General features: G+C 49.1%; 1 protein-coding gene across 4 annotated transcripts in view; it reads right to left on the bottom strand.

The window, feature by feature from the left end:
- The window catches only part of LOC126251517 (protein outspread), a 794,443-nt gene that overhangs the window by 378,526 nt on the left and 400,568 nt on the right, over window positions 1-15,349 (bottom strand). The gene's annotated exons all lie outside the window — the stretch shown is intronic.

The raw sequence follows: 15,349 nt of genomic DNA, 5'->3' as shown, positions 1-15,349 counted from the left end.
TCCACTTTGGTGTACATGGATTACACGATGCGGACGTTACGTATTTCATGTTTCAGTCCACCCGGGCTTGATTCCCGGCTGGGTTGGAGATTTTCTCCGTTCAGGGATTGGGTGTTTCTGTCATCATCGTCATCATCACCGTCATCATCACCGTCATCATCATCACCGTCGTCGTCATCATCACCGTCGTCGTCATCATCACCGTCGTCGTCATCATCACCGTCGTCGTCATCATCACCGTCGTCATCATCATCACCGTCGTCGTCATCATCACCGTCGTCGTCATCATCACCGTCGTCGTCATCACCGTCGTCGTCATCATCACCGTCGTCGTCATCATCACCGTCGTCGTCATCATCACCGTCGTCGTCATCATCACCGTCGTCGTCATCATCACCGTCGTCGTCATCATCACCGTCGTCGTCATCATCACCGTCGTCGTCATCATCACCGTCGTCGTCATCATCACCGTCGTCGTCATCATCACCGTCGTCGTCATCATCACCGTCGTCGTCATCATCACCGTCGTCGTCATCATCACCGTCGTCGTCATCATCACCGTCGTCGTCATCACCGTCGTCGTCATCACCGTCGTCGTCATCACCGTCGTCGTCATCACCGTCGTCGTCATCACCGTCGTCGTCATCACCGTCGTCGTCATCACCGTCGTCATCATCACCGTCGTCATCATCACCGTCGTCATCATCACCGTCGTCATCATCACCGTCGTCATCATCACCGTCGTCATCATCACCGTCGTCATCATCACCGTCGTCATCATCACCGTCGTCATCATCACCGTCATCATCACCGTCATCATCACCGTCATCATCACCGTCGTCATCACCGTCGTCATCATCACCGTCGTCATCATCACCGTCGTCATCATCACCGTCGTCATCATCACCGTCGTCATCATCACCGTCATCATCACCGTCATCATCACCGTCATCATCACCGTCATCATCACCGTCATCATCACCGTCATCATCACCGTCATCATCACCGTCATCATCACCGTCATCATCACCGTCATCATCACCGTCATCATCACCGTCATCATCACCGTCATCATCACCGTCATCATCACCGTCATCATCACCGTCATCATCACCGTCATCATCACCGTCATCATCACCGTCATCATCACCGTCATCATCACCGTCATCATCACCGTCATCATCATCATCCCGCAAGTCGCCGAAGTGGCATCATCTTAAAAGACTTGCACCAGGCAATAGGTCTACCCACACGACATTTCATTTTTTTTCCATTTCATTTCCGTTTCATGTTTCGGAGGGCTAACAGGATTGAGGCTGAGTAGCCCTACTAGGTCCTATTTAAAGATCCGATCGAGGTTTGCAAAATTCACTGTTGACACCACAAATCAAAGTTTCTACAGTACTAGGTCACTTTTACAAGCAGGTTCTAAGGGTATTCTACAGAGCTGTTAGGTTGCCATAACCTAGATGGTCCTAACCGCCAACTACCTTCCAGTGAGGTATTCTTGAGGTCATGGTGCCATTCTCCGCGTAATTAACACAATTAGAGGTCACAGCTACGTTGATAAAGATCAGTAATTAAACCGAGGGAAGCTACATCGAAATTAAAAGCATAAAAATACTTTCATACCTAAAGAATAACGGTATCTAATCTGCGTCTCTCTCTCTCTCTCTCTCTCTCTCTCTCTCTCTCTCTCTCTCTCTCGTCTTGAGATCACATACTGCAAATTTGTTCCCAGTACGGACTATACAACTAATGTTATTCTGAATTTATCGCTTACCTTTTGCTAACCATGAGCGTCAGTGAGTTTGCGCTTTGTAAGACGTCCGGGGAACATTGTCGCAACGGGTGTACACTAATTGTCCACTTGGGCAACAGCGAAACCAGTCATGACAGCGGGTGAAATCTGCGAAGCGACAGGGTCGGATGAGAGAAAGAGATATCACTCAGCTGGATTTCATGTGGCGCCTGCACGTTCGATGGGCTGTGTCACCAGTAATTACTTTGTGTAATATTGAAGAACATAAAAAACAATGAAACTAAAAGTACGCGGAGCACTTACACGTCACTGAACATATGTTCTCTCCTATCTAGCGGAAACTAACCTAACACAACATTTCACCCGCAGCACTAATCATCAAATCGACCGACATCCTAGTTTCGAAATATTTTGTAACTTTTTGTAAATCTTGACCACTTTATAATCCCTTGCATGTCTTATTAGATTTCTGAAAGACGTTAGACACTATACAACATCGTGGACCAATAACTAGCATACGACCATACAGAGCAGTTTATATGGAAAATGAAGGAATTCCTCCAGCTGTAATTAAGGTGTCGGTTTCAACGTTGTAACAACTTTATCTTCAGGCACCTACACTTGTTGACGTCAACTACGTGCGGCTGATACTAGAAGTCAGTGGTGAGATGCGGACGATTTCCAGGTTAGACAAGATATGAAACGAAGAGATGCTCCGCAGAGTGGAGGAAGAGAAGCCTCGTCTGCTGAAGGTAATCGAACACCCAGCCATCTTCTCAGACATGCTGGTATCATCGACAGTATCACTGAAGGGACAGTGGAAGGAAACATACAAGAGGCAGACCGAAATTACAATACACCAACCGAATCATGGCGGGTACCAGCTGCTACAGGGTGTTTCAAAAATGGCCGGTATATTTGAAACGGCAATAAAAACTAAACGAGCAGCGATAGAAATACACCGTTTGTTGCAATATGCTTGGGACAACAGTACATTTTCAGGCGGACAAACTTTCGAAATTACAGTAGTTACAATTTTCAACAACAGATGGCGCTGCGGTCTGGGAAACTCTGTAGTACGATATTTTCCACATATCCACCATGCGTAGCAATAATATGGCGTAGTCTCTGAATGAAATTACCCGAAACCTTTGACAACGTGTCTGGCGGAATGGCTTCACATGCAGATGAGATGTACTGCTTCAGCTGTTCAATTGTTTCTGGATTCTGGCGGTACACCTGGTCTTTCAAGTGTCCCCTCGGAAAGAAGTCACAGGGGTTCATGTCTGGCGAATAGGGAGAGGCCAATCCACGCCGCCTCCTGTATGTTTCGGATAGCCCAAAGCAATCACACGATCATCGAAATATTCATTCAGGAAATTAAAGACGTCGGCCGTGCGATGTGGCCGGGCACCATCTTGCATAAACCACGAGGTGTTCGCAGTGTCGTCTAAGGCAGTTTGTACCGCCACAAATTCACGAAGAATGTCCAGATAGCGTGATGCAGTAATCGTTTCGGATCTGAAAAATGGGCCAATGATTCCTTTGGAAGAAATGGCGGCCCAGACCAGTACTTTTTGAGGATGCAGGGACGATGGGACTGCAACATGGGGCTTTTCGGTTCCCCATATGCGCCAGTTCTGTTTATTGACGAAGCCGTCCAGGTAAAAATAAGCTTCTTCAGTAAACCAAATGCTGCCCACATGCATATCGCCGTCATCAATCCTGTGCACTATATCGTTAGCGAATGTCTCTCGTGCAGCAATGGTAGCGGCGCTGAGGGGTTGCCGCGTTTGAAGTTTGTATGGATAGAGATGTAAACTCTGGCGCATGAGACGATACGTGGACGTTGGCGTCATTTGGACCGCAGCTGCAACACGGCGAACGGAAACCCGAGACGGCTGTTGGATCACCTGCTGCACTAGCTGCGCGTTGCCCTCTGTGGTTGCCGTACGCGGTCGCCCTACCTTTCCAGCACGTTCATCCGTCACGTTCCCAGTCCGTTGAAATTTTTTCAAACATATCCTTTATTGTATCGCTTTTCGGTCCTTTGGTTACATTAAACCTCCGTTGAAAACTTCGTCTTGTTGCAACAACACTGTGTTCTAGGCGGTGGAATTCCAACACCAGAAAAATCCTCTGTTCTAAGGAATAAACCATGTTGTCTACAGCACACTTGCACGTTGTGAACAGCACACGCTTACAGCAGAAAGACGACGTACAGAATGGCGCACCCACAGACTGCGTTGTCTTCTATATCTTTCACATCACTTGCAGCGCCATCTGTTGTTGAAAATTGTAACTACTGTAATTTCGAAAGTTTGTCCGCCTGAAAATGTACTGTTGTCCCAAGCATATTGCAACAAACGGTGTATTTCTATCGCTGCTCGTTTAGTTTTTATTGCCGTGTCAAATATACCGGTCATTTTTGAAACACCCTGTATATACCCCTCTCAAAGAGGAAGACATAAGATAGAAATTCACAACTGCTGGAAACCAACCTGATGCTTGAAGACCTATGTAGCAAGGAGAATAAGAAGACCAATGCGCGAGTATTACAGAAATGCTACAACTTAAATGGGAGTACCTAGAGGGGAGAATATAGAAAAGGTTTAGAGAACCAGCACTGGCAACATACTCTAGAACGATCTTACACGGATCGGAAGAAAAGAGAAATGGGAGCTCGTGCGAAAGCGTATAGACAATCGGTTCTCCCTTGTTTCATTGGCGGATGGAACACGAAAGGGAATGAAACTTCCTGGCAGATTAAAACTGTGTGCCGGACCGAGACTCGAATTCGGGACCTTTGCCTTTCGCGGGCAAGTGCTCTACCGACTGAGCTACACAAGCACGACTCACGCCCCGTCCCCACAGCTTTTGAAGGTAGGAGACGAGATACTGGCAGAAGTAAAGCTGTGAGGACGGGGCGTGAGTCGTGCTTGGGTAGCTCAGTTGGTAGAGCACTTGCCCGCGAAAGGCAAAGGTCCCGAGTTCGAGTCTCGGTCCGGCACACAGTTTTAATATGCCAGGAAGTTTCACATCAGCGCACACTCCGCTGCAGAGTGAAAATTTCATTCTGGAAGAAATGGAATGACGTACAGTGCGCCGCTGGTGGTTTGCAGAGTACGTTTGTAGATGTCGAACAGATAGCTGCTGTAAAGTAGTTGCACCCATTGCAGAAATAATGACCTAGCCGTGGTATTCAGTATTATGAGAGGGCGATCCGTTGTTTTCGAGAAAAAAGTTGGTAGAAATGGGAGCTGCTTCTACGACCGGCATTCAAAGCGGCATTAAGGAACAGCGATTGAGCAATCTCTGCCGGTGCATACTGTGAATGGGAGGACAGAGGATTGGACGCAGGCGGGATGAAAGAGAAGGGGCCCACAATGGCGCACTGGGTGGCTCCGCCGCTGGGACAGGCGGTGCGTGCGGCCGGGCCGGGCTGGCGCCGAGATGAAGTCGCAACGCCGCCGTTTGTTTTTGCCGCGCGCGATCGCCAGGCACGGAGCCGGGATTTCACGCCGCGCCGGGAGCTGCCAATGGAAGCCCGCCCTCGCCTCACCTGTGATTACAGCAGCGGGGGCCGCCTGCGGCGCCGGTGGCATGCTCAGCCCTCCTTACAACCCTCTCTACCGCCCCCCTCCTCTTCCGCCTTCCTTTCTCGCAGTCTCGCAGAAAGACCCTTTAACACGTCGCAACGAAACACACGAAACATACTTCTGATACGACTGACATTACACAAGTTTCTATTTCGACTTGCGCGCGTATTTGCCATTCTCTCATTGTCGGTTATCGACGTATCTCCCGAATATCATACTTCTAGTCAAAATGAGGTAAGGCTGTCATCAGCCCGAATATTGGTCTGCCGCGCGGGATTACCCGAGCGGTCTTAGGCGCTGCACTCATTGACTGTGCGGCTGGTCCCGGCGGAGGTTCGAGTCCTTCCTTGGGCATGGATGTGTGTGTGTGTGTCCTTAGGATAACTTAGGTTAAGTAGTGTGTAAGCTTAGGGACTGATGACCTTAGCAGTTAAGTCCCATAAGATTTCACACACATTTTTGAACAATATTGGTTTGAACACCAGCTAACTTTACGAGGCATGGTCCTATTGGAGGCGTTATGCCCTTGCCTTTCCCCAACCTCTGAATTTACTTACTTAGCCAATTACAGGGGGAGCAACAGTTTAACGTACAAACCAATATGCGACTCGGCATTTCTCATGCTGATAGAGGTGAAAAGTGGTAAGAGACCAGATAATAGCTCTAGGGCTAATCAAGGATCGAAACCCAGACCTTTAGATCTGAATTGTTTCTCTACCACTCAATACGTACAGACTACAGAACATAAAAACCTTGATCTGCAGTACGAGGGGTGTTCAGTAGATAACAGAATGTATCTTTTTTTCTCGACCAGTTCAGGTTCAAAAAATGCGGAGTCGCTGTGGCTCAAATGGCTTTGAACACTATGGGACTTAACATATGAGGTCATCAGTCCCCTAGAACTACTTAAATCTAACTAACCTAAGGACATCACACACATTCATGCCCGAGGCAGAATTCGCACCTGCGACCGTAGCAGTCACGCGGTTCCGGACTGAAGCACCTAGAACCGCTCGGCCACAGCGGAGTCCCTATGGTTTCACGAAGTTCAGAAAGGTAACATCGCTATCCGTAGTCTTCGAAATGGCATCTATAACGGAGTTGCGTTCCAAGCAGAGACCTGTCACTGAGTTTTCTTTGGCGGAAAACCAAAGTATCGCAGATATTCATAGACACTCGCAGAACGTCTACGGAGAGATGACAGTAATTAAAAGTGCGCAGAGTCGTTGAACGAGGTGTCCGTCATCATCGGAACAAGGTCGCGCAAATCTGCCCGCTCTCACGCGTGCGGGCCGGCTGCACACAGCTGTGACTCCTGCAATGTTGAAACGTGCGGACACTCTCCTTCGAGATGACGCAAACGAACTTCTCCTTCTCCATGACAACGGAAGACCTCTTAACAGTGTGGGCACTCGAGTCGAGCTCACAAAACCTCCCTGGACTGTTTTTCCTGCTCCACCCTACAGCCTGGATCTCGCACCTTCCGACTTCCTTCTGTGTGACTCAATAGAGGACGCACTCCGCGGGAAGCAGCACGTGGCTGATGTCGAGGGCACTGACGCAGCAAGATGTTGGCTGTGACGTCGACCACTAGAGTGGTACCCTGTGTGCATACAGGCTCTCCCTGGAAGGTGGCGGAAGGCCGTCGCATTGAACGGAGATTAAATAAAAGTGTTGTCTTACTTATTGAATGCCCCTCGTATAAACACAACCCGCGAAAAATTATTCAGATCGCTAATACAGCGTAACTAGACTTCATGAAAGCCTCAGTTCCACGAGGACAGGGAACCTACAAGTTACTTCGGGTGTGCTGTACCCAGCTGAAGCCACTCATTAATGATTATGTTCCGTACAATGACTAAATAAAAAATGGTTCAAATGGCTCTGAGCACTATGGGACTCAACTGCAGTGGTCATCAGTCCCCTAGAACTTAGAACTACTTAAACCTAGCTAACGTAAGGACATCACACACATCCATGCCCGAGGCAGGATTCGAACCTGCGACCGTAGCAGTCGCACGGTTCCGGACTGCGCGCCTAGAACCGCGAGACCACCGCGGCCGGCTCAATGACTAAATAGTTATTACGTTGATTACTATTTCTTACCCACTGTAGGAAACAATCCCTGACATTTTCTATGGAATTAAGGTCGAGGGATTTAGCGGGTCAGTCGAGACGCAACGGGTTGCGCCAGTTTTCCTAAAACCAGAAACATGTGAGTGGCTCGCATACCGCCCTGCTCCCACGCTGTCCGCTACCGCCATGTAGCGGCGCTGCTTTTTCGCTGTCTGTGTACTGGTTATTCTTCGTATACTACTGATCCTGCTAATACAGGTCGTTGAATTGAATATCACACTACACTAACATGGGACCCCTGTGCAGTAGTTCTATGTAGTCATAACACAGACCGAGCTAGGTGGCGCAGTGGTTAGACACTGGACTCGCATTCGGGAGGACGACGGTTCAATCCCGCGTCCGGCCAACCTGATTTAGGTTTTCCGTGATTTCCCTAAAATCGCTACAGGCAAATGCCGGGATGGTTCCTTTCAAAGGGCACGGCCGACTTCCTTCCCTAATCCGATGAGACCGATGACCTCGCTGTCTGGTCTCCTTCCCCAAAACAACCCAACCAACCAACATAACAGCACCGCTATTACTCGTGCTCCTTTTTCTGAAGCTATTAAATGATGATACAAATTTCAGTGTGCAAATGTATAACAATACGCGGAAAATAACGAACCCTTCAGAAAACACTAAACGCTTAGTCCCAACACAATGTGACCGAAAGATTTCGGACAGCCCTATGTAATACGGATTTGACCACTGATGTCACAAGAGACGAATCCACCACAACAAAGGGAGGCAGTGAATATTATTTTGTCAGCAGAGGAGCACCAGAAGGAGAATGAGCCGCTCAGGAGCGCTCAGTGACTACTCATCGGATGTCACATGAGTAACAGATTCGTGACAGCTACTACAACCTTTCTAAATGTGCGCAAGTTGACTGCTGCTGATGGGATTGTGAACTGAAAGCGCGAAGAGACAACCACAGCTAAACTATAAGGAGGCTCTTATATGGTAGTGACATAGCTTACGGAGATGCATCGAGCCCGACCTACCTGGTCACGGAAGCACTGGACAGTGGATGACTGAAAACGAGTGATTTAGAGTGATGAATCACGCTATAAGCTATGGCAATCCGATGGAAAGGTTTGGATTTGGCGAATTCCTAGATAACATTACCTGTCATTTACGTAAGGAGCAATGACAACAGTGAAGTACGTACACGAGAGGTGGTGGTGACGGTGGTGGTTTTCGTTGTTAAGGTGTGGTACCCTTACTGCACGTTAGAAAACGCTTAATACATTTTACGGCATTGCATACTGTAAACAGAGGAAGAGTTCAAAGACGATAATGCTATCAACTTGAAACTGCACCCATCTGTATGGCAATGGTAGGCGGACAATAACGTTCGTGAAATGGACTAGGCTGCACGGTGTCCCAACCTGAATCGAATAGAACAAATTTTGGGAATTTATGGTAAGGACAATGGGACCAAACTGCTGAGGTCATCGGTCCCTAGGCTTACGGATTGAGTGGCCGACTGGTTCTAGGCGCTTCAGTCTGGATCCGCGCGACCGCTACGTCGCAGGTTCGAATCCTGCCTCGGGCATGGATGTGTGTGATGTCGTTAGGTTAGTTAGGTTTAAGTGGTTCTGAGTTCTAGGGGACTGATGACCTCAGCAGTTAAGTCCCATTGTGCTCAGAGCCATTTAAACCTTACGCATTGCTTAATCTAGCTTACACCAACTTACGCTAAGGACAAACAAACACACACACACACACACACACACACACACACACACACACACACACACACACATTCCCGAAGGAGGACTCGAACCTCCATCGGGGGGTGGGGGGGAGGGGGGGGGGTGAACCGTGACAAGACGCCCAAGACCGCACACGGCTACCCCGCGCGGCCGAATAAAACACATTTGGGATGAGTAATAACGTCGATTTAACTCCAGATCCTAGCGACCAAATTAACTACCATCTCTGGTTTCCATTCTTTATGACGATTCCTCCGCAGACATTCACACAAGTTATTAGAAGTGTCCTAAGCGCAGTTCAAGACGTCATAAGGGTGAACGTTGGATACACCCCATATCAATTATTAGATCCCCAGACACTTTTGATCAGATAGTGTATTCCGTATTTCTCACCCTGGGATTAAGAAAAATTTGCTAAATTAAGTATATTTTTCTCCATCGTCCTCTACGGTAACTGTCCGTCTCTCAACACCACCTGTGTAGAAACAGTAATATTCACTACTACTGATTTCATTTGCTGTTCAATGGCTTTTTTTGTTGTATTTAAAATGAAACTTTCTTTACGAGCTGCAAAAAAAGTTTCGGCGCTACAAATAAAATAATGTTCTAAGAAATTCCAAGCATCACTTTATCACTGTCTATCAGTAGTTTCCTATGAAATAGAGAAAAAAAATGGTTCAAATGGCTCTGAGCACTATGGGACTTAACTACTGAGGTCATCAGTCCCCTAGACTTAGAACTACTTAAACCTAACTAACCTAAGGACATCACACACATCCATGCCCAAGACAGGATTCGAACCTGAAATAGAGCAGTTTATCAACACCAGTTTAGTGAACCAGCCAACTACGGGATAAGACGCACTTTCAGAGTAATTCGATTCTGAAGTAACTCAGTCTTTCGAAAGGTGTAGTGAACAGTGACATAGCTTTCTCGGATAAATGGAGCCCATGACAATCGTGATCACGGATGCAGCCAAGAGTAAGTCTCGTGACAGGCGGGGTGTAAGTTACTTGCGGTAGATCGAACATGCCGACTCAGTGAACAGTATGGAGTAGTTTTCGAGGAGAGGGCCAGACAGGGGCCAGGGCCTCTGCTAGCTGGCGTGGGACGGCATTCCGGACGCGGCGCCCCATCGGCGCTGTGTTCGGAATGTTATCTGTGACAGGGGCGCAGGTGCCCGCCAGATGCGCCGTAGGCCGGAGTGCGCCACGAGTCCTCTGAGCGGACCCGCAGTCCGCGCGCACAGCCCCGCTCTAGCGGCCTTCACAGCTGCAAATCCAGTATTCTGTCCATTTTATGCTTCCCAAATGCTGTAAGCCCACTGAACGCTGACACAAACGCAAAAAATTGTTATTGAATTTAAACTCGGCAGGTCTGCAACAGAGAGTACTGGTACAGCATAGTTCTGCATAATTCCAGTTACATAGGCCAACGGCTCACTGCGTACGAATATCTGGATGTTCGTTCTCCCTTATGAAATTTACATGTGTAACTGTTGAACATCTGTACATTTGTCGTCGTCGTCGTCGTCGTCGTCGTCGTCGTCGTCGTCGTCGTCGTTGTTGTGGTCTTCAGTTCAGAGACTGGTATGGTGCAGCTCTCCATGCTACTCTATCCTGCGCAAGCTTCTTCATCTCCCAGTACTTACTGCAGCTTACATCCTTCTGAACCTGCTGAGTGTATTCCTCTCTTGGTCTCCCTCTACGATTTTTACCCTCCACGCTGCCCTCCAATGCTAAATTTGTGATCCCCTGATGCCTCAAAACATGTCCTACCAACCGGTCTCTTCTTCTCGTCAAGTTGTGCCACAAACTCCTCTTCTCCCCAATTCTATTCAATACCTCCTCATTAGTTATGTGATATACCCATCTAACCTTCAGTATTCTTCTGTAGCACCACATTTCGAAATCTTCTATTCTCTTCTTGTCCAAACTATTTATCGTCCATGTTTCACTTCCATACATGGCTACACTCCATACAAATACTTCCAGAAACGACTTCCTGACATTTAAATCTATACTCGATGTTAACAAATTTTTCTTCTTCAGAAACGCTTTCCTTGCCATTGCCAGTCTACATTTTATATCCTCTCTCCTTCGACCATCATCAGTTATTTTGCTCCCCAAATAGCAAAACTCCTTTACTACTTGAAGTGTCTCATTTCCTAATCTAATCCCCTCAGCATCACCCGACTTAATTCGATTAAAATAAAACTATTAGCAGGTTTGTCAGTCCGTTTAGCTGAACTGTTACAACACTGTTATACCGATGCCGTATTTGAGTACCTATGGAACATAGGTCTTTCAACAAGTTCTGCCTATTCTCGTCTCAGAGATTACATGCTGAGGAGCAATAATAGTACTGAAACTTAGATCTTAATTATGGAGTTTTATTGAGAAGGCAGGGATCTGGATTTTTTAAAAAATCTTCTGAAATCGAATTTAAAAATATGAAAGCTTGAAATTATGTGAAGAGGAGATAAATCTGCGGCATCTAAATTAATATTCTAATTTTTGTTTTGCACTCTATTATCGTATTTGCCTCTATAATGATTATTGGTGTATTTCAAATGGTGAACATCATCTGATCTAGGGTAGTTGCAGAGCAATCGCCCAACTTTATGTGGGTGTGCACAGCATCGACAACTCACTAGAACAAATCTGAAGAACGTGCACGGCACACAAAATGTGCAGCTACACTAGATCTGAAGATGTTCAAAATTTGTACAAAACCGCTAATTATTGTAAAGACAAATGCTACAATAGTCTGTTAAACAAAAATCAAAATTTAAAAAGCTTTGAGAATGATATTCACGTTTCCATAAACGTTTTCCCGGTATGTGACCCCGTCGTCATATTGTTCTATGGACCAACGTTTCGGTCGCTGTTACGAGTGCTCTTCATCAGATTTCTATATAAACTACTCGTTCAATCCCGGGTCCTGACTTTACATAGCATAATTTCATCCTGCTCGTAGTGTTAAGTTCATCAAAAATGTCAATGAAGTTCGATTTAGGGCAGCAGTGAGGAGGCGGGGACTGATGTCCTTTATTGATAATACTTTTTACTGCAATTCCTATAAGGTAATGTAGGACAAAGAAGTACGTATTATTTTTGCTATTACGATGCTTGGTGGCAAAACCCAAGTTCTCTCTCTCTCTCTCTCTCTGTCTCCCTTTCTTACAAAAACACAGGGTGTTTACCTAGACGAAAATTTCCCCATTCCCCAGTACAGTAACTCTACTTCGCTCTGATGTGTCCATTATTTGGTAGCAAAAACTTTAGTGAAAATTCCCAGAACAGCTCTAAAAACAGCTGCTCTGTTTCGTATGCGCCAACTGCGTTCCCCCCTGGCTGCAGCTCGTGCGTGCCGGCCCGTCCACAAGCAGACACTGTTCCGCACAACAGCGCCATTATCCTAGCTACGCACGCGCGCCCTGCATCACGCGATGTGCTTTTCTAGAAGCAGAACTACGCGCGCTGCACTAATTCAGCGGATCAGTTGGAAGCAGAACACGTTACTTTCTAATAATATCTCACGTATTGTTTGTATCGATGCAGAATGTCCGTGGATTGATGATGTAAGATAATGTCGGTGCTGCTTAAGACTGCCGCTGATAATTTCCGTTCGTTATGTTTTCCGAGTGTTCCATTGTATTTTCAACAACCTTCGCGCTAAACTGATGCTGCTCGCAGCGTATAATCGAAAAATATAGTCGGGAACAAATTCTCTCTCAATCTCTATCGGGTATTAGGTGCTGTGCAACATGTTATATAACGCTATAGCCCTCAGGAGACATCAGTTATTTATCTGTTCACTTATTATTCGGATTTTTTTTTTAATTTTAATGTCTATGTTTACGCGAAGTACTCTACTGGACTGTTAAGGATTCGATAGCTATTTCACGATTAAAAATAGGTAGAGATCATTGAGCAGTTATGAGAGTGTATGAACATTCCAGAAATTATTTCAGAAATACTATGACCTGCCCGCATAGCCGCGCGTTAGCAAGCCGCTTCTGTGATTCGGAGAGCCTCTTCGGACCCAGATCGAATGCCGGGTTGTTACCAATATAATGCCTTTTATACGATCCGCAAACATTTCGAAAACGTTTCCACACTTCCACATGTATAACACTTAACACTAACAAACGGGGCACACAATTTCCGTCCCTTTAAGGGGGGAAGGTAGGGAGGAGGGGGGCAGCAGGAAGGGCATCCGGTCACCATATACCACTAATATTGTCAATTACAGGTTAACATGCCGACTCCGTGAAGATAACGGCACAAGGCCAAGAAAAAGAAGAAGAGTTCTCCGTGAACTGCTTCAACAGAAGTGTAACATGTGTGTCAGTACAGGATAAAAGGGGGGAGAGAGAGAGGGTGGGGGGGGAGAGAGAGAGGGTGGGGGGGGAGAGAGAGAGGGTGGGGGGGAGAGAGAGAGGGTGGGGGGGAGAGAGAGAGAGAGAGGTTGGGGGGGAGAGAGAGAGAGGGTGCGGGGGGAGAGAGAGAGAGAGGGTGGGGGGGGAGAGAGAGAGAGAGGGTGGGGGGGGAGAGAGAGAGAGAGGGTGGGGGGGGAGAGAGAGAGAGAGGGTGGGGGGGGAGAGAGAGAGAGAGGGTGGGGGGGGAGAGAGAGAGAGAGGGTGGGGGGGGAGAGAGAGAGAGAGGGTGGGGGGGGAGAGAGAGAGAGAGGGTTGGGGGGAGAGAGAGGGTTGGGGGGGAGAGAGAGGGTTGGGGGGGAGAGAGAGGGTTGGGGGGGAGAGAGAGGGTTGGGGGGGAGAGAGAGGGTTGGGGGGGAGAGAGAGGGTTGGGGGGCAGAGAGAGGGTTGGGGGGCAGAGAGAGGGTTGGGGGGCAGAGAGAGGGTTGGGGGGCAGAGAGAGGGTTGGGGGGCAGAGAGAGGGTTGGGGGGGAGAGAGAGGGTTGGGGGGGAGAGAGAGGGTTGGGGGGGAGAGAGAGGGTTGGGGGGGAGAGAGAGGGTTGGGGGGGAGAGAGAGGGTTGGGGGGGAGAGAGAGGGTTGGGGGGGAGAGAGAGGGTTGGGGGGGAGAGAGAGGGTTGGGGGGGAGAGAGAGGGTTGGGGGGGAGAGAGAGGGTTGGGGGGGAGAGAGAGGGTTGGGGGGGAGAGAGAGGGTTGGGGGGGAGAGAGAGGGTTGGGGGGGAGAGAGAGGGTTGGGGGGGAGAGAGAGGGTTGGGGGGGAGAGAGAGGGTTGGGGGGGAGAGAGAGGGTTGGGGGGGAGAGAGAGGGTTGGGGGGGAGAGAGAGGGTTGGGGGGGAGAGAGAGGGTTGGTGGGGAGAGAGAGGGTTGGTGGGGAGAGAGAGGGTTGGTGGGGAGAGAGAGGGTTGGTGGGGAGAGAGAGGGTTGGTGGGGAGAGAGAGGGTTGGTGGGGAGAGAGAGGGTTGGTGGGGAGAGAGAGGGTTGGTGGGGAGAGAGAGGGTTGGTGGGGAGAGAGAGGGTTGGTGGGGAGAGAGAGGGTTGGTGGGGAGAGAGAGGGTTGGTGGGGAGAGAGAGGGTTGGTGGGGAGAGAGAGGGTTGGTGGGGAGAGAGAGGGTTGGTGGGGAGAGAGAGGGTTGGTGGGGAGAGAGAGGGTTGGTGGGGAGAGAGAGGGTTGGTGGGGAGAGAGAGGGTTGGTGGGGAGAGAGAGGGTTGGTGGGGAGAGAGAGGGTTGGTGGGGAGAGAGAGGGTTGGTGGGGAGAGAGAGGGTTGGTGGGGAGAGAGAGGGTTGGGGGGGAGAGAGAGGGTTGGGGGGGAGAGAGAGGGTTGGGGGGGAGAGAGAGGGTTGGGGGGGAGAGAGAGGGTTGGGGGGGAGAGAGAGGGTTGGGGGGGAGAGAGAGGGTTGGGGGGGAGAGAGAGGGTTGGGGGGGAGAGAGAGGGTTGGGGGGGAGAGAGAGGGTTGGGGGGGAGAGAGAGGGTTGGGGGGGAGAGAGAGGGTTGGGGGGGAGAGAGAGGGTTGGGGGGGAGAGAGAGGGTTGGGGGGGAGAGAGAGGGTTGGGGGGGAGAGAGAGGGTTGGGGGGGAGAGAGAGGGTTGGGGGGGAGAGAGAGGGTTGGGGGGGAGAGAGAGGGTTGGGGGGGAGAGAGAGGGTTGGGGGGGAGAGAGAGGGTTGGGGGGGAGAGAGAGGGTTGGGGGGGAGAGAGAGGGTTGGGGGGGAGAGAGA

Source organism: Schistocerca nitens, chromosome 1 (assembly GCF_023898315.1).
Source record: "Schistocerca nitens isolate TAMUIC-IGC-003100 chromosome 1, iqSchNite1.1, whole genome shotgun sequence".
Lineage (NCBI taxonomy): Eukaryota > Metazoa > Arthropoda > Insecta > Orthoptera > Acrididae > Schistocerca > Schistocerca nitens.
Note: the sequence above shows the minus strand (reverse complement) of the source record. Positions and strands in the feature narration are given on the sequence as shown.